Source organism: Peromyscus maniculatus, chromosome 8 (genome assembly GCF_049852395.1).
Source record: "Peromyscus maniculatus bairdii isolate BWxNUB_F1_BW_parent chromosome 8, HU_Pman_BW_mat_3.1, whole genome shotgun sequence".
In the NCBI taxonomy this organism is placed as follows: domain Eukaryota; kingdom Metazoa; phylum Chordata; class Mammalia; order Rodentia; family Cricetidae; genus Peromyscus; species Peromyscus maniculatus.
In genome coordinates this window covers 16,739,428-16,763,138 of record NC_134859.1, presented here as the reverse complement: position 1 = coordinate 16,763,138, position 23,711 = coordinate 16,739,428, and the positions used below count along the sequence as shown (strand labels likewise).

Here is a 23,711-nt window from a genome sequence, read left to right as displayed (position 1 = left end):
CAATTGCTCACGAGTCATTGTCCTTTTACATTTTCACTGAATCCAAATAGCTAGTTTGTTATTTTTGCCTCTGTGTCCATGAGACGGGGTAATTTGTAATTTTCTTTCCTGTGTAGATTAGTTTTTGGTGTCAGTTACAATCACTTCATTTTTAAAAAGTGAGCAAATATTTTCTCTTTCCTAATGTATACAAATGATTATATAAAATGGTGTTATCACCGCCCCCCCCCAAAAAAAAGTTGGGGACAATTCACTTGGGAGAAAGTACCCTGTGCCTGGAGATTGTTTTGTGTGGATATTGTTAACTACAACATCATTAACAGGTATAAGACTATTTCAAGGTTTTCTATTTCTTCTTATGTCAGCTTTTATAAATTTTAAACCTTTGAACAGTAAATTGTTCATAATATGCTATAATTATCTTTCAACATTTGCAGAATATGGTCTGATATCCTCTTTTTCATTTTGATTGGCCAATTTGCCCCTCCCTTTCTCCTGCCCTTCTTCTCTCCCTCCCCCATTCTCCCTCCTTATCAGACTCCCGAGTATTTCCCCTTTGCACTATCCTTTATTTGTTCTTTGACGATTTCATGCATGTATGTAGTTGATTCTGTTTCCACCTCCCTCCTCACTTTCTTGTATCTTCCTCCCACCCCTTTCATTCCCCCTCCCCCCTACAGGCCCCTTTCCTGCATTCATACCTTTCTGTTTTGTGACGGATTTTAACCATGCTCATCTGTGTGGCCACAGGTTGGGAACTGTCCACTGGAGCCTCGTGGGCTCCTCGGCACACAACTGACAGCAATGGCTGCCCCTCTCCCAGAATCTGGCAGAAGGATGGGCCCCATGAGTCCTGACCTGATCTTGTGATTGACAGTTAACAGCCCCTACTTTGCATGGACCCAGTACAGCCAACTCAACTGCTGAGCATCCCTGATTGCAGTGTTGGTGCTATGCCCTGAAGAGAGTGGGACTCAGTCTCTCTCTTTCTTCCGGCTCTAACACTCTTTCCATTCCTTCTTCCTTGACATTTCCTGATGGTTAGAAGGGGTGCTACTTGGCTGTCTGTCACTTATTCTCAGCATCTTGAGAAGCCACCGGTCTGCAGTCACTATCATCTCCTGCAAAGAGAAGCTTCTCTGAGGCTGAGAGCAGCGTTTGTCTGTGACTATAAACACCAGTATTTAGATACAGGCTGGACTCGAATCAGTTCAGCTAAATGGCAGTAGTGAGTTCCCCTGCCAGAACCCATAACCTCCAAGGATGGGATTCTCAGTGCATTGACAGTGCCAGGTGCCCATGCCTTCCTCAAATCTAACGTGAGAGAACCAATTCTTGTATAAGGGTTGACTTTCTTAAACTTTTTAAGAGATATTTAAGGCAGGCTGGCTTTCTTAAAATATTTATATTTCACTAACTTCACCTTTATCATTTTTTCTCTAGTTGCTTTAGATGGACTTCCTGCTGTTTTTTCCTGCTTTGTTCTTTTAGATATTTTAAAATATCTAAAAATTTAAGACTATAAATTTTCTTTAAACAGAGACTTAATCACATTCCCATATTTTGATGTCAAATTTTCACTATCATTTAAAGATATTTTTCAGTTTCCACTGAGAATTTTTTTCTTTGACCTATTTAAAAGTATATTGCTTAATTTTCAGGCATTTTCGGAATTTCTAGTTCTTTCGTCATTGATTTCCAGCTTCATTCTTCTGTGGTCAGAGAACAGATTCTGAGTAATATCAATCTTTTGAAATTTGTTTTGACTTCTCTTCTGGCCAGCATAAATGTTCCACACATATCTGGAGAGAATAGAAATCCTTGTGTGCACACTGTTTGGTGACAGGATGGTATCACATTTGTCTTCTGTGCTGTGCAGATCTTAGATGCATTTCCTGAGTCCCCCACCTCCACATTTATATGCTTTCTTGAGATGCATATGATAAAGTCTCCCGTTGCAAGTGGACATGCCTCCATTTCTTTCTAGTTGTCGGTTTTTGTTTAACATATTTTGAAACTGGTTTTTATGCACACATACATTGATAATTGGCCGTCTTCTTGGAGATGTCTTGTTGGATGTCTTCATTTTGAAGACATCATCTTAAGGGGCCTTTCGTCCTGAGTCTACCTGGCTTTTGGTCGACTTTAGCAGCTTGCTTTGGGGGACAATGTTTGGCATGGCATATCTTTTCTCATCTTTTAATTTTAATTTATCCTGTATTCTTACAGCTAATTTACACCATCACTCAAAACCTGTTATTTTGTTTTGTAATCTAGTTCGATAACCATAGCCTTTACTTAATCCATTCATACTGACTCTGATAATGGGTACATTGGACTTCTATTGACCCTCATGCTTTTCTGTTTCCACAAAGGAGACTGCATCAGTCTCCTTCCTCTTCCTTCTTCATCCTCCTCTATCTAGTTGTCCCTCCTGCTTCCCTGGTTGCTCCTCACCCTGGTGCTCTTTGCTGGGTCTTTCTCTCCCCAGAGTTCTCCTGCTGGGTCCTCACAGCCTTTTCTCTTTGACACACTCTTCACATGACCTCATCTGTCCTTGAGGCTTTCGATAGGCTGCTGACTCCTGGATGTCCACCTCTGCCTCTAGCCTCTTCCCTAGGATCAGATACAAGTGGCTGATGTCCACATCAGTGTTCGGATGTCGATGAGCAAGTTGAACTGCCACTTCCAAATCTGAGAGTCCCAGGAGAGTGCACATGTCCACGCCATACTTCCTGCCATCTTTCCTGTGTGCCAGTTTGAAGAGGTGACAACCTTTTTAGTCACCAGAGGAATGCAGCACAATGGGACACCAGCACCCACACGGCAATGGAAAACTGGATAACAGATATAGAGACATGGCACAGTTGGAGCTCTTGCCGGCTGCCTTGGGAATACAACTGTTTCAGAAAACTCACACTGCCAAAGCTAAATATTTATTTTATGCAATGGAAATGCCATTTCAATGCACATATCTATATACACATATATGTCCCCAAAAGCCTCCTACAGAAATATATCCAGAAGCACATTGTTCATAATAATCTAAAAGCCAGGGTCATCATTTTTATTAACACAAACATACCATTTGGAATAAACCTAGTGAACACAACACTGGACCTGTAGATTTTTTTTTTGTATGTGTGAATGAATCTAGTGAAAACTTGAAACTATTGAGGAAGACATCTAGGAATAAATAAAACTGGCTTTGTCCATACTCATGTCCATGCCTGTGCCCATCAGAGCAGAATAGACAGGCTTGGGATGGGGCTCAATGGAATATCAACTGCTTATTGTGTGCAAAACCCTGAGTTTCCTCCCCTATAAAACACACACATGTGCATGTGAATAGAGTGGATAACTCTCTGCATGTTAAAACATTTGAATACTATACTGCTTTAAAAATACAGCAACACTACCTTACACTTCACACACCACCTTGGACCACCTTGGAGTTAAAGAATTTAAACACAAAATTGCATACAGTGCATTATTCTACAGGTACAAAGTTCAAAGCCAGAGAAACTAACTCATAATACACCCCAAGAGAGTGGCCATGAGGGCCGTGACCAACAAGAAGTGCAGGGGCTTCTCAGGTGCCACAAAGGTCTCTGCTTTGGTCTGGGTACTCCTTACATGGTTGTGTTCAGTTTGTGGAAATTCACTGACCCATACTCATATGGTGTGTGTGTGTGTGTGTGTGTGTGTGTGTGTGTGTAGGTGTGTGTGTGCGCACAATGCCATTAAATGTTCACTGAAAAATAAAAGGGGAACAGGACTCCTGTCATTGAAGGCTTAAATAGCCAAAGCTGCTTTTGTTTTTTTTTTTTTTTTAAAAAAAAAACATAAACAACTGTCTTGGTCCATTTTTCATTGCTATAACAAAACATCCAGGACTGAACAAGGAAAAAAAATTGTTTATTGAACATGCAATTTTGGAAGCAGAAAGTTCAAGTTTGGTAGTCCCGCTTGTTCGGTCTCTTAACGTGGCTCTTCTTGGTTACATTATAACTTTATAAATAGAAAATGTAAGAGAGAAGCCACATGGTGAGAGAGGGAGTCAAGAACACGGATTCTCCTCTGGGAATTAACAAGGCTCCTGAAACAACTGTGTGACTCCCCACTAGGGACAGCATTCCTAACCACCTCCCACTAAGCTCCACTCCCCAAACGTCCGTCCCACTACTTCCCAGCATGGCCACGTGGAGGAATAAACTTCCGGTGCACGGGAACACACCCGAAGCCTGTACAAGCCACAGCAGTCGCTGCTGCTTCTGTACCCGTTCACCTCTTCAGGAAAGACTCAGCGCCTGTGGGGTGAGCAAGGCCACACTACCCCTGGCCTTGCGGTTTTGATATTCAATTGGAGGAGACTGGCAATGGATAGGTTAGGTCAATGGACTGCTTGACCTCTGACTTCTAGAAGACTTGGTCCCTGGGAGGCCTAGCAGGGGTTCCCAAGCCAGGAGTGAGGAGTGTTAGTTTTCCTTATCTCCTTCCCCTCAGGATTAGGACAGGTGGGTTGTGCCTCCAGGGCAGAGGCTGGTTCCTTCCTTCTCTGTCCAGCTCTGCTTCCTGGGAACTTGCTGTGGATATCACTCTATATAAATAAAACACTGATTGGCCAATAGCCAGACAGGAAGTATAGGCAGGACTAACAGAGAGGGAAATTGAGGGAACAGGAAGGGAAGGGAGAGACTGCCTGCAGCCACCGCCAGGACAAGAAAGATGTAAGGGACCAGTAAGCCACAAGCCACGTGGCAAAGTATAGATTAATAAAAATGGGCTAAATATAAGAGTAAGAGCTAGACAATGATAGGCCGGAGCTAATGGCCAAGCAGTTTAAATAATATAAGAGTCTGTATGTTTATTTTATAAGTGGGCTCCGGGACTGGCAGGACTTGGCGGGTCTTGGTGGGAGCTGGAGAGAAATTCTCCAGCTACAGGAACTGATGACTGCCTGGCACTCTGTTTGTGTCTTTAATTCCAGGGCCAGTGTTGGCTCTCACTAGGGGCCACAACCAGAGTCTCATGTCTCCCTACTGCTCTCTAAACCCTGGTTCCCCCTCCCGTTTTTATTAATTAAATATAGACATTTTACATCTCAACCACAGCTTCCCCTCCCTCCTCTCCTCCATTCTCTCCCCGTTGCACCCTCTTAATGCACTCTTCCTCTGTTTCTGTTCAGAAAGGGGCAGGCCTCCCATGGGTGTCAACAAAGCATGATTATCAAGTTGAGGTCGGACTAAATTCCTCCCCTTGTATTAAGGTTGGGCAAGGCAACCCAGTATGAGGAGTAGGTTCCTGGAAGTCAGCCAAAGCATTAGGGACAGGCCCTGCTCCCACCAGTAGGAGTCCTGCAAGTAGATCAAGTCACACAACTGTCACACATATGTAGAGGGCCTAGGTCAGTCCCATTCAGCTCCCTAGCTGTCAGTCCACAGTCTGTGAGCTCCTATGAGCCCAGGTTAGTTGTTTCTGTGGGTTCTCTTGTGATGACCTTGACCCACTGGCTCGTACAATCCTTCCTCCCTCTCTTCAACAGGATTCCCGGAGCTCAGCCCAGTGCTTGGCTGTGGATCTCTGCATCTGTTTCCATCAGTCACTGGATGAAGTCTCTCTGATGATAATTAGGATAGTCACCAATCTGATTACAGGAGTTGGCCAGTTCAAGCTATGTATCCACTATTGCTAGTAGTCTTAGTTGAGGTCATTCTTGTAGATTTCTGGGAGTTTCCCTTTTACAAGGTTTTTATCTGACCCCAAAATGTGCCCCTCCCCGCGTCAAGACGTCTCTTTCATTACTCTCCCGCTCCAGTACCCCCAACCCAATCCCTCAAGTTCCCATCCCCGCTGGCCCCCAGTCTATGCTGTAGATCTCTTCTATTTCCCCTTCTCAGGGAAATCCACGTGTCCCTGTTCCTCTTTGGGCTCTCCTTTTAGCCTCTCTGGGGCTGTGGATTGTAGCTGGTTCCCCCCTTTTAAGCAGACCTTTATTAAAACCCTCAAAGCAGACATTTCCAGTGCCTTGTTTCCTCTCAGGACCCAGCTAGATGCTCAAGATGAATTTCAGGCAGAAAAAAAGAAGGCTCTATGAAGAAAACTACGTCTAACAACATGCAGACGCAGTGGAGATAGCTGCTATACGGCAGAGCTTAAGCAGTAGGAGAGCCAAGAGGAAGTTCATACACGTTTGGTATGTTTAGGAAATATTTTCCATTTGAGCTTGGTGGAATCTACAGGGTGTGAGATTTGTGGAATGGAGGGGATACCAGCTGTGGCTTTCATCATGATGTGACCCAGATCAACTGGCAGATGGTGACTCTGAGCTAGGTGAGAGGAAGCCTCACTGAGGATTGCAACAGTTTGCCCGGGCGCCAAACAGCAGGCAGGACTGAGTGACGAGAAGTACCTCTGTTCGTCCTCCCCATCCAGGTCACATCCAGGGCTTGCACAGACAGACTCCCGTCCTTCAGAGCTCATATCCAGTGTGTTCCTGAGTCTTCCTGCTTTCCGGGAGGGAGTCACTATGGAGCATTTCCCAAAATGTATGCTCACCCACATCACTTTCCTAGACAGCAGCCTTGTTTGCCCCTCTGCCCCACAGACCCCACATGTGTGGACTCTATCACTCTCAGAAGGAAAATCGTTTTTAAACATACCAAGGGTGTATGGACTTCTGGGTCATTATTCCCCAACAGACCTAGCAACTATTGGAGTTACATTCACAGGTCACTTGACACTGTGTAATCTAGAGATGGCAAAGCAGACAGGAAGGTGTGCAGGAATCACATAGAGTGCCATTTTATATGAAGGACTTAAGTGACCATGGATTTCACTATCTGCTGGGGGTCCTCTAGGGACCAATCCTCTAGGAATCCTGATACATATGACTGTAATCTCGAAAGTCCCACAGCCATATTATTTAAAATTCTTTGATTGCTTATACTGACTGGATCTAGCACTGAGTTACAAGAGGATGCTCTCACATGGTGTACACACTGTGTGCTCACACTGCCCATCCACACCCTATTACACACTGTGTGCTCACACTGCCCATCCACACCATATGTTATACACTGTGTGCTCACACTGCCCATCCACACCATATGTTATACACTGTGTGCTCACACTGCCCATCCACACCCTATTACACACTCTGTGCTCACACTGCCCATCCACACCCTATGTTATACACTGTGTGCTCACACTGCCCATCCACACCCTATGCTCTCCTTTTTTATCCTTCCTCTTCTTTTATGAACTGCATTGGGATTTGGGTGGGGAGTGAATCTGCAGACCACTTCTAGGAGGATGGATGTTCTCACAGTGGTAATTCATCCAGTCCATGACTGTGGGGGCTTCCCATCTTCTGATTGAAGATCTTTGATTTCTTTCCTCGGTGTTGTATCGTGTCCATTGTAGAGATCTTTCACTTACTCCATGGGTTTATTCTAAGGGAATTTTAAGGGAATTGTCAATAAGGTTGTTTCCCTGATTTCTTTCTCAGCATGTTTGTTCTTATATGTAAGAAAGCTACTGATGTTTTGTGTTAATTTTGTATCCTGACACTTTGCTCAAGGTGTTTATCAAATCTAAGAATTTTCTGGGATGGGCTAAAGAGACAGATCAGTTGATAAAATGTTTGTCTTGCAAGAGAACTTGAGTTTGATCTCCTGAATCCATGTTAAAAAGAATGGCAGGGAGGGCATGGTGATACCCTTGTTTCCAGCGCTGGGGATGTAGAGATAAGCAGATCCCTAGGACTTGCTGGCCAACCAGCCCAGCCTAGTTGGTAAGTTGTAGGCTAATGAAAGATTCTGTCTCAACTCAAGGCTGTTCTCTGTCCAACACACACACACACACACACAAACACACACACACACACACACACACACACACACACACACACAGATTACGTGTGTGTGTGTGTGTGTGTGTGTGTGTGTGTCCGTCCTCCTTTCCTGTTCATGTTCCTTTTATTTCCTTCTCTTGCTTTATTACTCTAGCTGAGGTTGCAAATACCATAGTGAAGAAGAGTGGAGGAAGCATACACTTTATCTTCTTCTTGACCTAAATGGAAATACTCAAAGTATTTCCATATTTCCATTTAGTGTGATGCTGGCTACAGGTTTGTCCTATATAGACTTTATGTTGAGATAATTTCCCTTCTATTCCTAGTCTCTTCAGGGCTTTTATTGTACGTGGCGTTGGATTTTTGTCAAAAGCCTTTTGGCAGCTGCTGAAATAGTCATGTGATTCTATCTTTGGCTTAGTTTATGTGATATATTACATTTCCTGATTTGCATATTTTGAACCATCCCTACATCTCTAGAATGAAGCTAACTTGATCCAGTAAATGAACTTTTTGATGTGTCCTTGAATTTGACTTGCAAGTATGTGGTAATATATTGTGTACCCTATTAAAATTTACCTGACGATCAGGGAGACAAAGGAACAAGCCACAGCCACCACCTCTTACCAACTCTCTCACCAACTCCTCATCCTGAAAAGGCTTTCTAGCCGAAAGGTCTTTAGCTGAAAGGGATTCCTCAGCTGAAAAGCCTGTAGTTCCTGTCTCCTCATGCCATATATACCTTTCTCTGCCCAGCCATTACTTCCTAGGATTGAAGGCATGTGTGCTTCCCAGTACTAGGATTAAAAGTGTGTGCCACCACTGCCTGGCTCTGTTTTTTCTCCTAGAATGAGTCAATTTAGTTCAGGGTGGCTTTGAACTCACAGAGATCCAGACAGATCTCTGCCTCCTGAGTGCTGGGATTAAAGTTGTGTGCCATCACTGCCTGACCTCTATGTTTAATCTAGTGGCTCTGATCTTCAGGTAAATTTTATTAGGGTATACAATATATCACCACACAAGTATTTTATTGAAAACATTTGCAACCGTGTTCATCAAGGATATTGATCTATAATTTCTTTCTCGTGTCTTCATCTAGTTTTAGTTGCAAAGTAATCCTAATGATTTTCTGAATTTCATTGATATCTGTTGTGATGACTCATTTTTCACCTCCAATTTTGTTTATTTGCATCTTCTCTTTCTTTTGGCTCATTTCACTAAAGTTTTGTCAATCTTGCTTATTGGGTCAAAGACGCAACTCTTGGTTTCATTGATTCTTTACATTGTTTTTTTATTTTCATTTCATTAATTCTTGCCCTGCATTGTTTCTTTCCACTCACTGACTTTTAGTTTGGCTTACTCACATTTTTACAAGACTCCAAGGTACATTGTTTAGTGATTTATTTGACATCTTTCTGATTGTTTCAATGTAGCTATGAAATGATCTTTTCACTCTGCCTTCATTGCATCCCACATCATTTGCTTTGTTTTTGTAGTACTTGTAATTGAACTTGGGGCTTCGGGCATACTGGGCAGTCATTCTACCACTGGGCTATGACCCCAGCCCTTAGCCATATTTTAAAATAGAAAGACATATGTGCTCTAGCATCCTCAAAGCCTGGGGTTGGTTTCTAGCACCACATAAACTAGGCAAACTGGCTTAAGAACTCAAGTCATCTTCAGCTTTATAATGAGTTTGAGGCCATCCTCGGCTACAAGAGACCCTGTCTCAATAAACCAAAACAGTGTAAGGAGAAGGAGGAGGATGAGAAGAAACAACAAGAAAAATAAGTAGGGTAACTTAAACTCAGTAATGTATTTATTTAGTCCTGCATATTCAAACACTGTCCATTCAACACGATCAGCATAAAGGACTAGTGAGGAGCAACACTGAGTATCTACATCTGCTGTGTTTTTTCTGCTTTCAGCACCAAGTTCTCAGTGGCTTCGCAGGGCCACCACTTTGGACAGCATAGCCCTATAGTATCCTGTGGTCCTGGGTACCACGCACTTCATGTGACCCCGACCAAAAGAAGACTCATGGCCAGGAGCTTCCCCACATAGAGCTCCCAAAGAGATTGTGAAAGTTGACATCCCAGAACCTGTGTGAAGCCTCTGAGGAAAGATGTGAATTCATTCACGAATGAATGTTTGAATGGAGAGGTCTGTATTGAATGGAGTCACATGTCACACAATGGCATTCTGTCAACAACCTACCTGCACAAGGGTGTATACTGTGTAGCTTAAGTGTGTTGTCTGTTAATAGGCTAGACCACCTAGGTTTTTTTAAATAAACCTTCAATGTGACATTCACACCACAATGAAGTCACCTAACCCTATAACTCACATCTGAGGAACAGGGGAGTGACATTTCACCCCCTTTAAAGTGGGTAGCTACAGGAATTCTTGGAATTTTTCTCTTTAGGAGTTAGGCCTCTTCTTCCCACTTATTAACTTATTGATCATTTATTCACAGCCATGAGGACTTGTGGATATACCCCCTCTGTAACCTGAGTCATACAGCACTGACTGTCTTTGTTTTGTCATTCTGACCATTGCAGCTTTAACCACAGAGCGCTCTTCTATTTATTCAGTAACATTTGAAGCAGGCACATCACCACTCATAGAAGACTAAAAAGACAGTCCTTTCAAAGAAGTATGTTCCCGGCTTCTGAGTGTCACCTGAACTTGGACCCCTTGGTTTTGTCTGGGACAAGTATGGAAAGACTAGCTAAGGTCACCCTGTCACTTTTCCCATAATCAGACAGGGCAGCTAGATGTGTGAGATCCTCATGCACGAGCCTCTCTGTGTTCTGAAAGCTCAAAGCCAAGGGCAAGCTAATTACATACCTCAACACATACCCAAAAAAGACATCTGAATGGCACTGTCTCATAATGAAGGGGTTCAAGGCTCCATAAATAGTGCTCCCCTAGTCCTTGACCACCTTGGATATGAATTAGAGCTCACCTATGCCACTGGACATGAACTCACTACCCTGCCCCACCCTGGTTCCCACAGACCATCACCAGAAGTCCATGGAGGACCCTGGGTCCAGGTTCTGAGAACACTCACATGACCCTCACAAACAAGGCTAAGTGTGAAGGGCCACTTTTGTGACATGGAGTTCTTCTAGAACCTGGGAGCTTTATGTTGGCTATGGATTGCAAAAGAGAGTCGGCCTGTGGGCAGCAAATACACTGTAGTCAGAAGTTTTCCTGTGTCCCGCCCATCCTGCAGTCGCTCGAGCAAGTAAGCACACAGAGGCTTATATTATTTACAAACTGAATGGCCTAATGGCTCTGGCTTCTTGCTAGTTAGCTCTGATAACTTTAATTCACCCATTTCTATTAATCTATGTTTTGCCACATGTTCTATGGTGTGCTGGCATGTTGTTCTTGGGTGGCAGGCTGGTGTCTCTTCTCTGCCTCTCCTTTCTCCTTTTCCTATCTCTCTTGGATCTTCCTGCCTGGCTCCCTGCCATAGGCCTATGCAGGCATTATTTATTAGTCAATGGGAGTAACACATAGTTACAGCATACAAAAAGACAATGCACAGCACTGCACAAACACTTTTCTCCCCTGGGGACAATCTTGAGAAGTAAGCTGGAAAGAGTGAATAAAAACTATCACCCCCAAAGAAGTGCAGGGGTCCCAAAACTTGACCAGGGTCTAACACTTCACGTTCCAGAATGCTCTGGCAAGCAGCTGGATTTCACCTGTGGCAATATGATGTCCATGGGTTAAATGTGTAAGCTCCTTAAGTGGGGGAAAGCAGTTACAACTTTTATCTCAGTGGTATACTCAGTCATCCACTCAAATCCATGGCATATTTCAATACCCATGATCCCATGACATAGAACAAGCTCCCTGTGCTAGCAAAGACTTACAGGACACAATCTTTTTTTTTTTTTTTTTAAGTTCAGCCTCTTTCTCTTCCCCAAGTCCTTTCAAAACAGAGCTTTCCAATAAGGTACTTCAAACTTACAAACACACATATCTGGCAACCTCTCAAGTACCTGATTCTTATGACACAGGCACCATACATCATTTTGTTATGAAGATTGGTTTTATAAAACATTCCAGAATCCCTTGAAGCCTTCTTTCATCAAGGTGACAAAATACCTAACAACTGAAACCTAATACAGAAACAACTGAGGTGGGGAGAGGTGTCCGGGCTCACGCTTTCAGAAAGCTTTTTGTCCACCATGGTGGGACGGCAGAACAGAGGTGCTCTGTCCCCGGTGGCAGACACATGGGACAGGGACTTGTTAACATGCCAGCGGACTAGGAAGCAGAGCTAGCAAACCAGAGACACAGGTCTGACCTTCATAGGCTGACCATCTACTGACACACCTCTGTCTGCCAGGCCTCCCCTTCTCCAGACTCCACAGTCTTGAGAAGCTGGATGCGAGCCTGAGGATGTCGCAGATTCGAATCGTAACAGCAGACATCTCCTGCCTGTGTGCACTGCCCCATTTCCCCTCAGCCATCACTTTTCACATGTGCCTATCCGCTGTCTCTTTTCTCCTTCATGCCCCAGTCCGAGTCAGCTTAACCTCAGCGGTTAGCAGGGTGGCCGTCGTCCTGGGAAGCGTGTTTATTTTTTATTTAACTTTATTTTTCCGAAGCCTTTTCCTCATGGTAAAAAATGATTAAATCTTAGGCTTTTTCTCCTTAGGAACCGAGAAACTGGGGAGGGGCTCAGAGTTAGTGGCGTGGCACTGGGAATACATCTGGTGGGGCACTCCATGCTCAGGCTGCCCACTGCCGTGAAGGGCCAGCGCTGTACTGAGTGGTACCGAGCATATGAAAGAAACATGTGATAAGTTCCAGAATGCTTTGGCAGGCATCTGGGTTTTGGAATTTCGCTTTGGGGAGCTCCATAGATGTCTTAATTAGTGCTGTGTGGATGATTGCTCTGGGAGACAGAGACTGAACCAAGCCATTAAACAGAAAGGGGGCGGGGATTGGACCCCAAACCACATTTATTCGCTAAATTTACATCTGAACTAAATTTAACCTTTTTACAGAACCCTGATTGAACTCAGCCAAATGTGACTTGTGACACTAGCTCCCCCACACCCATCATGCAATTGCTGTCTTCAGATGAAGAAAAGGGACCCTGTGCCAGGCAAGGTCGTGAGTTTTGAGTTACCGTGGCCCATTCATTCCCAATGACCCTTCTGAAGGAGAGCACTAACTTCATTCAGTACAGAAGGGTGTCGGGACTCAGAGAGGCTGAGCAACCTGTGTAGGGTAACAGAGCCAAGAAGGCCTTTCTGTGGACTGGCTTTGGGTCCATTATGACGGTAAGCAAACACAGTTTCCCCGGCAGCCTCAGCTGAGGTTGTGTGTATTGGGTAGACTGGTTCAGATCCCAGGCTAGCTGGGGGGATCCAGAGGAAGTGAAGGCGGTCAGGAAGCAAATTCAGTCAGTCTCCAGACTCAAGTGCTGTGGATATCGCTCTATATAAATAAAGCACTGATTGGCCAGTGACCAGGCAGGAAGTATAGGCGGGACAAGGAGAGAGGAGAATTGAGGAAGGAGGAAGGAAAGAGAGACCTCCTGGAGCCTCCGCCAGGACAAGGAAGATGTAAAGTACCAGTAAGCCACGAGCCACGTGGCAAAGTAAAGATTAATAGAAATGGGCTGAATATAAGAGTAAGAGCTAGACAATGATAGGCCTGAGCTAATGGCCAAGCAGTTTAAATAATGTAAGAGTCTGTGTGTTTATTTTATAAGTGGGCTCCGGGACTGGCAGGACTTGGCGGGACTTGGTGGGAGCTGGAGAGAAATTCTCCAGCAACACTCAAGCTTCTAGAAGAATCTGACAGTATTTCTAGGGAGGCATCTTCTTAGAGCAGTAATGAACCTTGCTTGCTCTGCTCTTGGTGCTGTTGTGGAAACTGTGGGACCTATAGAAGGTGGGACCTGGCTGGTAGAAGTAGCTGGCCTGGGGATAGCCTTTGACATGCGCGCTCACCTCTGCCTCTGGCCTTCTGCCTCTGGCCTTCTGCCTCTGCTTTTGGTCTATATCATGTGAACAAGCTGATACCACAGGCCCCCTTCCTCCCACCTGACCAAAGACAGGGCTGAGCCTGCCAGTCTGCCTAACTGCCTTGCTGGACTGAAATCCTTCTGAAACTGTGAGCTCAGACAAGTCATTCCTCCTGTAAGTTTCTATCAGGTATTTCTTTTCACAGTGTGCTTTTGGGATATTTGATCACACAGTGAAACGCTGAGTCTGTGTTAATAAAATTAACCCTGGATCAGGGGGCAGAGCCAATGACTAGTTGACAATAATTAGTCATAGAGAGTATGGAGGACCCAGCAATTGACACAGTAAGGAGAGGGAGGGACTTAGAGGTTCATGTCTTTTTGGTTTGGGACAAGTGGAGAGACGCATCTCTTGCTGGGTCTCAGGCCAGAAACGAAGGTCAGCTGGTTGCTTCTCAGCTTCTCTGATCTAGCAGGTTTTCACCCCAACATCTGACTCCCAAGTCTTTATTGCTAAACAGAACAGCTTAGATTAAAAAAACACTTGGCAGCTGGCCCCAGCAGGGTGGAAATCCTGCCAGGCTGCGGTCTGGGTCTCAGGGTGCTGACTTCGGGCCACAGGGAGAAGACATAGGTAAAATATCAGTCGATTCAGGTGCGGTTGCTAAGCAGACAGAAAAACACCACCAGTGACATGAAAGAGATGAATACACAGAGCGGTAAAAGTCCCTGGAGTCAGGAGTGGCATTGTGGGAAGGTGTTTTCTTCGGTGCCATTGTGCATGTCAGGGTGAAAAGGTCATGTGACACAGAAGAAGCAACCACTTTTCTTAAAGAAGAAGGGTGTGTCGTGGGCCAGTTTCATCTGGGGGCTTCCGCACCCTCTCCTGTGGCTGCCAGGAGGCTTCTAACACCACCCATTTCTCCCTCCACACAGGCTCCCTCCACACCATCCCCAGGACCTCCCCAGTCACCTCGGCCTCTCCAGCCTGCAGACACCCTCACGCAATCTCTGCAGACCTCGTCCTGCCTGCTAGTGTCGGCCTGCATGGGAGGTAACTGAATACACCTAAGGCCCGTGGGAGGCCCTCTTCCTCCCCTCAGTCAGTCAGAAGATCCAGTTTAGTCTTGTTCCCTAACTGTTCCCCAGTAGGAAAACAAAGCATGACAACCCCAGAACTCAGGTTTTGTTCTCAGCGATATTTAAAAAAAAAGAAAAGAAAAGAAAGAAAAAAAAAGGCATTTGTTTTGAGGTGGGGCAAATTGGTGCAGCTTGTTCTGGTTTTTTTGGTTCAAGGTTCAGGCCAAGTCCCTGCTCCAGACAGAAGGAATGTCCCTGGAATGCTTCTTCCAACTAGGGCTCTCAACAGCTGACAGGGCTGGGTGTTCAGATGGAGGCCACCTGCTCTGCAGACACCCAGGGGCTTCCCTGCAGCTCTGGTGCGGGCTTCCGAGGCGGCTCCGGGGCAGAGCTGGGCTGCACACGTGGTGGCCCCGTTCTCTGAGCCAGGCCACCGCCTCCTACGGGCAGAGGCAGAGCACTGCCCACGCATTAAGCAGCAATGCGGCTGCATGCCTTTAACCAAGAGGAACCCAGAGGGATCGGGCGGGCGCGAGGGCAGTGTCACTGCACAAACCTGCCGGGGTCTCCAAAGGGACACAGCAGCTGGGACTGGAAAGGAGGCATCCACAGTCTTGGCGTGCCAGGAGGAGACCCTTAACCACTAAAGAGCATTGTTTGGTGACGCGGGAGGCGCAAGGCATGTGAAATGCTGTGGAAATGACCCAAGGGGATCGGAGTCAAGCCAGCCTGCGCTCAACAGCTCCAGCAGCAGCTGGCTGAAGGGCCCCAGTGGTGCACATACCCAGGATTCCTTTGGTCATCTCAGGTTCAGATCTGTTGTGGGCCACTCAGCAATTTCCATCCCCAGCCAGGAAAAGTCGTACAGCACCAAGGACCAAACATGGGGGCGGCAGGGAAGTGGGGGTGGGGGTGGGGCTGTCCCCAGGGATGGCCCCAAGAGACAGAGCAGCTGGATAATCATGCTATGAATCACCAACCAGGAATTCTGAAAGGAAGATGTGCTCCCCCTCTGCCTCACATGGGAATCTGCGCATCGAGGGATGTACAAGACCAAGTAGGGGATTGATAGAGCTTGCCTGGAGCGACGGGGGAGGGGCTGCCCACCTCCAGCCAACCGGAGCTGACACACACAAACTGGTAATGGACGTGAACCGAAGCAGAGAGCTCCCAGCCAAACACCTCTGTTTCTCAGGGTTCTTTCTTTTTTCTTTTTTTCCCCCTATGCCTGCCCTTTAGTCAACCCAACAACAGCTTTATCAAAGGCAATCTTGGATCCATGATAACCCAGTGCCTCTACTCAGGAAACGGGCCATTCTTGTTCTCTTTTGGCCACGTGGATAGTACAGGCTGCCTGAGACACAGCCCAGAAATATTTTCTTGTGCTGGCCGTCCAGGAGGGTGAGAAGCCAACACGTGGGATTTCAGCTGGTTGTGCTCTGTGTTCAGCTCAGCTTGCTCCGTGCTGGATTCAATTAGAAGTTTCCTTACACTTGTGCCTTCGTTACTTCTACACTGCAGCATTCAGGGGTGGCTGTCAGCTCTAAAAAAAATGTGCTGACCCCCGCCCCCCAAGGATTCAGCATTTTCCAGTCCTGTTGGGAGAGAGAGATGGGGAGAAAGAGAGCACGTGAACTAGGTATGGCATTGATTCCCATGTCCCCAGCTATAGTTATATAAAACTAATTACTGCAACCTAATATAATTGCTTCCATATCCAATGTTCACAGAAGGCAGAGAGGGAGACAGAGAGACAGAGACAGAGAGACAGAGAGGTGAGGTCCCTGTAGATCTAGGCATTCTGGGCTGTGAACAGATGAATGGCTGCAGCCAGTCCTGGACCAGGGCCATAGACACTGCAGAGACACCCAGGAAGCCAGTTAGCATTGCACAACAACCACTTCCTTTTTGTGGACAGAGCTGGCCTGGCCCCATCCATGGAGTTTCCTAACCTCTTAGTGGTGCTTGGGACGACAGTTCCCACTGTGTCTGCAGGTGGGTCTCAGAGGGCAGGAAGGTATGGTGGTGGAGGACAGAGCTCAGGTGAGCATGTAGCATCGTCATACAGCTGCACAAGCCATGCCAGAGAGGACAGGGGTGTGAGGAAGGTCTGCAGATCTTCGGGAGTGGTATGAGAGGAAAGGAGGATGCTAAGAGTTGGCAACATGGAAAGGCAGACCTATCTTGTGGGGTGAAGCCATGTAGAGCAATTCACAGATTGAACTTATAGTTCTGAATGTGAGACTGATACTGCTCTGTTTCCTGCTTGGTTGACCCCAAGATCCTGTAGCTTCCTTTGTCTCCTACAGAACAATGTTTCTATCCTGGCTTGGTTTCTCAGGCAAACATTAAGCCTGCCTTGTGTGTCTTGTGGAGACCCTTCATGGAAACGCTGCCTGTCTCCCACCAGCAGTCAGCTTCTGCCAATGGGTCCCCAAGATCCTCAAGCCATGTGTGATGACATGTGCCTACAAACTCAGCCCCCAGGAGCCTATGGAAGGAGAAAAAGTCAGGTCTAGTCTAGGCTACAGAGTTCTTGTCTCACAAAACAAACAGAAAAGGTTGAGTAGATATCTGCCCCCCACCTCTTGTCCATCATAGCTCCCCACTTAAGTGGAAGGATATGGTTGATTATGGGGCTGCACAAGGAGAGAAACTAAGCATCCAGTGACTGCTGTTGTCTGTCTCGTGCAGGTTCACAGAAAGTTAGGAAACACGGTATGGGTATACATCGCCTTAGCAGCCCTTGCCTGGGTTCTGCAGCCACTGGCCCGGCTACCATTGCACCCCATCAGGGAAACTGGGGATTGCTTGTTGTGCTTTGTAGCCTGTCATACTCTGCCCATGCTTCCTCCAAACCTTGGGCTCATTCATCAGTCAATCTTCAGGAGTATGTCCAGGCCTGGCAGAGTCCTCGGGACTATTTCCCTCTTCCACAATCTACCAGTTTCTCCACTGAGAGGTTCATCCCAAAGACATGCAGTGTTTTTTTTTTTAATAAAAGGAGAAAAAATTAAACATTTGAAATAAATAGCCAGATACCCCACTAGTTCTTCATTGGGCACATCTTTCTGTCTATGAAAAGGTGATGTGAAGATTTGGGGTGCTCTGTGGACAGAAGGGACTGGAATTCAAACAGCTGGCATTGGAAGAGCCCATCAGCATGAGAGTGGGGCTGGAGTATGACCTTGGGTGACCTTGATGTTCCTTAAACACAGAGCAGCACACAGGACTCTCTTAAAGAAGGTCAGGTTGGCGTGGGCTCCTCGGTCACCGACTGGTAGCAGTTACAGTTTGAAAGGGTTTTGCTCTCAGTTTGAAAATCCACAGAGTAGCAGGACTAGCAGTTGACTTTAGCCCATGGTCCTGCTGGCTGGGAAGAAGCTGCTCATTTGTGGAATCGTCAAGGTGTCTGGAAGCACTGTATGGGATAGTGGAAGGATATCTAAAGACAGACACTAACACCAACTTTATCTTTTAAAGTTACAGAGGTTTTGGTCTTGGCTCACTTGGTAAGGATTTAACTGGATAGTAAAGCCAGTGGATGCCTATGTAAAGCCAGTGGATTCCCATGTAAAGCCAGTGGATGTCCACATAAAGCCACTGGATATCCACATAAAGCCAGTGGATGCCCATTGGAGCTGTGGGGGAGGGGAGAGGGACGACATCCCCCCCCCACTTACCTTACCTCATCACTGCTCTGTACTGCTTGAGACCAAATCAACCCACAGAGATGGGCAGACATAATTGTATTCATTCAAAAATATTTTTTCTAGATGCTAGTACAAGTACCTAGTACATCCTGTAAAGAAGATGAAAATCCCTGCCCCTATGGAGAGAAGCCACACGGTGCTGAAGTTTGATCAAACCATACCTGAAGCCTTATCGACTCTAGACATTTGAGTTACACAAGCCAACAAATTCCTGCAACAGCTGAGCCGGTTTGAGTTGGTGAATTTCCCATTTGTTTGCTTGTTGCAAAGCATTCTAACAACTACTGCCGTCCTCTAGAGGATGGGCCCTGGAGCTAAACTCTGGATCTGGGTGCATTTCATTCCACATTCAAGTGAGGAAGAGCTACTGAGGACAAAACCAGGCTGTTTGTCTGTCTGAAACACTCATCCACCTCTGGGTGGCTCACAGATCTTATAAATAGCCAAGAAGTAGATTTAGGTGGGGGTGGGAGGAAGGAATTTTAAAAATTAAAAAAGATAAAAGGAAAGGGGGTGAAGGAATTCCACAGGAAATTGAAATGGAATTTGAGAGACAGAATGCAGCACGCATCATTGAAGTCTGGCCAGAAGAACTGGCCAGAACTGCTTCATTATTAAAAGCACCAGGCGAGCCCAGAGTAAGCAGGAACCCAGCACTTTCCCAGGCTTGCATTGGGAGGGCTGCCTGGTGGGTGGAATTTCTGAGTGTTTGTAAGTGTGAATACCATTCTTCATTGGTTTGGTCCCTGATGATCATTTGGGAAAGATGCACTTAAAGAGGCCCCATTTGTTTTCCACTTTTTAGGACCTGCCAAAAACTCCTCACTGACCTGACGGTTAGTGGAATCTGTTCTGTAACCCACAGCGATGGAAACAGCATCCATGCCCCTTGCATGTACCAGAAAGCAACCAATGAGCGAAGGGTTGACTTCAGTGCGGCCTCACGGTTTGTCAACTGCAGTGGACATTCTATGATCATCCAGGCTGGGGGTGGGGGGCTGCACCTTACCACACAGGCAGCATACAGTCTTCTTACAGGGCTTAAGGATGACCACATGGCCCAGCTTAAGGACGGTCATATAGCCCAAAGCAAGCCAATGGGAATCTGGTCAACAAGCTTTGTTGAAATCATTAAGACTTTTATCTTTTTCTATAGGCCTGTTTTGCCTGCTTTTGCCCAGGTTACCCTTGTGCTGATGGGAAGTAGTAGAAAGGAGAGCAGGAGTCTGGAGTCCCCAGGCTAGCCATTCCTGAAGGAAGGGGTCTGGATATGCAGACTCTGCATGAGTCCTTGTGTTTAGTTGGCTATGGCTTGGATGCACCTCTGCGTGTTTGCAGTGTTTCAGGAGGCAATTAAAAAAGGAAGGCCACAGCCGGGCGGTGGTGGCGCACGCCTTTAATCCCAGCACGCGGGAGGCAGAGCCAGGCGGATCGCTGTGAGTTCGAGGCCAGCCTGGGCTACCAAGTGAGCTCCAGGAAAGGCGCAAAACTACGCAGAGAAACCCTGTCTCGAAAAACCAAAAAAAAAAAAAAAAAAAGGAAGGCCACATGCTCAGCAGGGGTCGGTGTCTCAGAGACAGAGGGCCCAAAGAAAGTATGGCGAGGACTATTTTCAGGAAATAGAATCTCAGCACACCGAGCTTTATAGTCCACTTGCTTTAATTCCTCTGGCATAACATCCTTTTTTACACAGCTTCAGTTCTGTTCTCATGTCTAGCTCCTTTCTTGCCTGATTTTTCTATATTTATCTACTGTCCCCTCTAGGTTCTATCTTAATTCCTTCATCTAGTTCTGTCCCTTCTAGGTTCTCATCTATCTAGTTCTTTCCCCTATCAGCTCCTCTCTCGTCTCTTTCTCTCTCATCTGGCTCTTCCTCATCTTGTTCTTCCCCATCTGGCTCTTCCTCATCTTCCATCTCGTTCCTCTAGTCCTCTCTTTTAGCCCTTCAATCTAGTTCTTCCCCATCTCAGTTCATTCCTCTCAAGTTCTTACCCATCTAGTTTTTCCATTCTCTTTTCTCTTCTCCCCCTATGTGCCCTGGAAGTCCCGGTATATAAAGGGAGGGTCCGAGCTAAATTGTGTAAAGCTATTACTTAATGTCCACCTCTCCTAGGCAGTGTCTCCTTGTGGAATTTACCATAAGTCAGGAGACTTGCATGTGGGCTGTTATCATTGTTAGTCCACCTGGGCCAAGGGAGATAATCTGATTCCAGAGAAAGCCTTTCCTGAGGCTGTTCTCCAAATACCTGGAATGTGTATGTCCAGAGAGTGATCAGTCCACATTGTTAGCCCTTCTTAGGGAAAAGTCAATTGGGAAAACTATGAAGGCACACATGATTTTCATAACAGAAGACAGCTGATATATAACAAGCCAAGTAACACCAAAAACTCCTTGGGATTTGGCTTCCTCTGGAGGAATTCCCTGATCCTTCCAGGTAGTGACTTTGCCATAACCAGCTGAGTTCTTATGATAGATTCCTGCGGCCGGCAGCACCTCCTCTTCTCGCTGGTGAACTCTGCCTTTCTTCTTCCCAGAGTTCTTATCTCTGCCAGGAAGTCCCACCTATTCTCTCCTGCCTAGCTATTGGCCGTTCAGCTCTTGATTAAACCTATCAGAAGGTGCTTTGGCAGAGACACATCTTCACAGTGTATGAAAAGATTATCTTACAACACAGGACAAGTAGCCCTCCTACTTGCCGTCTGAGAACACCCTGTAAGTGCCATCTTGGATGTAGACAGCAGCCCTTCCCAGACACCAAATTGGACTCTCCAGCCTTCAGAACTGTGAGAACTAGCCTTCTGTTTGTAAATAACCTGGGCTGTGACACTTGGTTATGGCAGCACTCATGGATCGCAGGACATGGCTTACACTGGTCTAAACTATGCCGCTACCATTTTCAGCCACACACCTTCTGGCTGTCACACACAAAGGCGACTTGGGCGTTGCTATCTAGCTTCCCTTTGATACATCATGCTCAGGCATGGAGCTTTAAAAACAGCATGAGCACCTCTGTGTGACACTCAGACATCTTCCAAACAGGCTTCTCTTTAAAAACAGGCAGTGTTTATCTAGGGCCATTTCACCCTGAACAGCCCAGATCTCTTTTGATTCGTTTTTTGATGGGAGGAGGATAAAGTGTTTACAACACATGCCACCATTGTGTCTTTACAAACTCCTGGTTCTCCTATGAGCTGTGTTCAGTGAGTCCCTCTTTCTAATGGGGCTTATTTTTATTTTTAGTGTGTGTATATTTCTGTGTGTGTGTGTTCAGTGAGTCCCCCTTTCTAATAGGGGTTTACTTTTATTTATTTATTTATTTATTTATTTATTTATTTATTTATTTATTTATTTATTTATTTGTGTGTGTGTATGTGTGTGCCTTCTGTGTGCCTTTGCTTGATCTGACTAGAAGAGAGCATTGGATCCCCCAGAACTAGAGTTACAAGTGGTTGTGAGCCACCATGTGGGCGCTGGGAACTGAACTCAGGTCCCCTGCAAGAGCATTAAGTGTGCTTAACCACTGAGCCATCTCTCCAGCCCCCAGGTACTTATGTCTTAAACTCAAAACTCTTAGACAAATTTTCCTATTAAAAAAGGAGATAATATTAAATGTATCCACCTAAGGTAGATTATTATATATACTAATTTAATAAAATATCAGCCTTAGATAATTAACACTGTTATGGATTCTTATATATTGATACAAATGTAAACCATTTTTATATTCATATTTAAGATAATTTGTATATTGATACAAATTCAAAACTATAATTGTCATATTATATACATATTCCTACACCTGTTTGAAATGTTTTATATATTGATACAAATGTAAAATTATATTTATCATACTATATTATGTTCCATCTCTGTTTAGGATATTTTGTATATTGATACATATTAAGGACATTGTTGTCATACCACATATTGCACTATACATTTCTACTTCTGTTTAAGATATTTTGTGTATTGTCACAATTTTGAGGTCATTGTCCTTATGCTGTACATCTGTTTATGACTATTTACCTTGTTAATATGAAGCCTCAGTCCTTAGGCTATTTAGGTAGATAAGACATTCAGGCTTATAGTCACCCATGCTTGTCATCTCTATAGCTATGTTAGTTAGGTTGCCCAGATTTACAAAAACATATGTTAGGTGGATAGGTAATCTTCAAACACTTCATAGACCTGAAAATACGGCATTTAAGTGTTTTGAAAGCTTAGAATTCTGTTGACATGAGACACAATTGCTCCTGGCAGCACTGATCTGATCCTGAGAGAATGTTGGGCTTCTGAGACATTTCCGTTTGGAAGTTTGTCTTCTTCTTGGCACAAAATGGCCTACTGGGCAAAGAATTGCCTTTGCCTTGACTGCTGGCAGTATGAACTCTGTCCTTTCCGGATGAGCAGGACACAAGGAAAAGCAACTACTGAACCTTGCCAAGACAGGGTAAGATGGTCTTTCAAAACTCCTGCTTCTGAAAATGGTCTGTTGGATATTCTAGGCCTGTAGCCAATGTGGATGCCCTGGTGGTGCTGAGAAACTTCAGATGACTGTCCAGGCTGCCAGCTGCCTCTGTCTGTTCTCACAAGATTTTTGGAAATGGCTTGCTTGCATTTTCTCAGGTATTATTATGTTCCTTCTCAGGTCTTTGATGGGATTGAAGACTAAATAGTTACAGTTATAATATCCTAGCTAGAAGATATTAAATACTACATTCAGATTCTTCAGGATAGGACAGCTATTGGAGTAATCTCTGTAACATGTCATTTATCTATGTTCTGGACATCTCTGGATTTTAATATATGTCTCTTGTTTGATGTTTTCCTTGCTGGTTATATTTCTATTTTTCTTTAGGTTATTACCTTTCTCCTCTCCTGGAGGATACTTGATAATTGTTCCTATTGTGTATAGTTTTATATTAGCTTAGAACTTTCTTATTTAGACAAAAGGGGGAGATGTAATGGGTAACGGTTCTAGCTATGACCTTGAAGCACCGCCCCTAGAGATGCAGCAGGTCACTACTCCACCTGCCTATGACCTTGAAGTACCTGCCCCTGGGG

At 45.3% G+C, this 23,711-nt stretch overlaps 1 long non-coding RNA gene across 1 annotated transcript; it reads left to right on the top strand.

Annotated features, from left to right (window-relative positions):
* Positions 1-5,912: 5,912 nt before the first annotated feature.
* On the top strand, positions 5,913-15,031 carry LOC143274542 (uncharacterized). Its single transcript, XR_013053190.1, has 3 exons — positions 5,913-6,196; positions 9,784-10,018; positions 14,790-15,031. It is a non-coding gene; the product is annotated as an uncharacterized LOC143274542 (long non-coding RNA).
* The last annotated feature ends 8,680 nt before the right edge of the window (positions 15,032-23,711 follow it).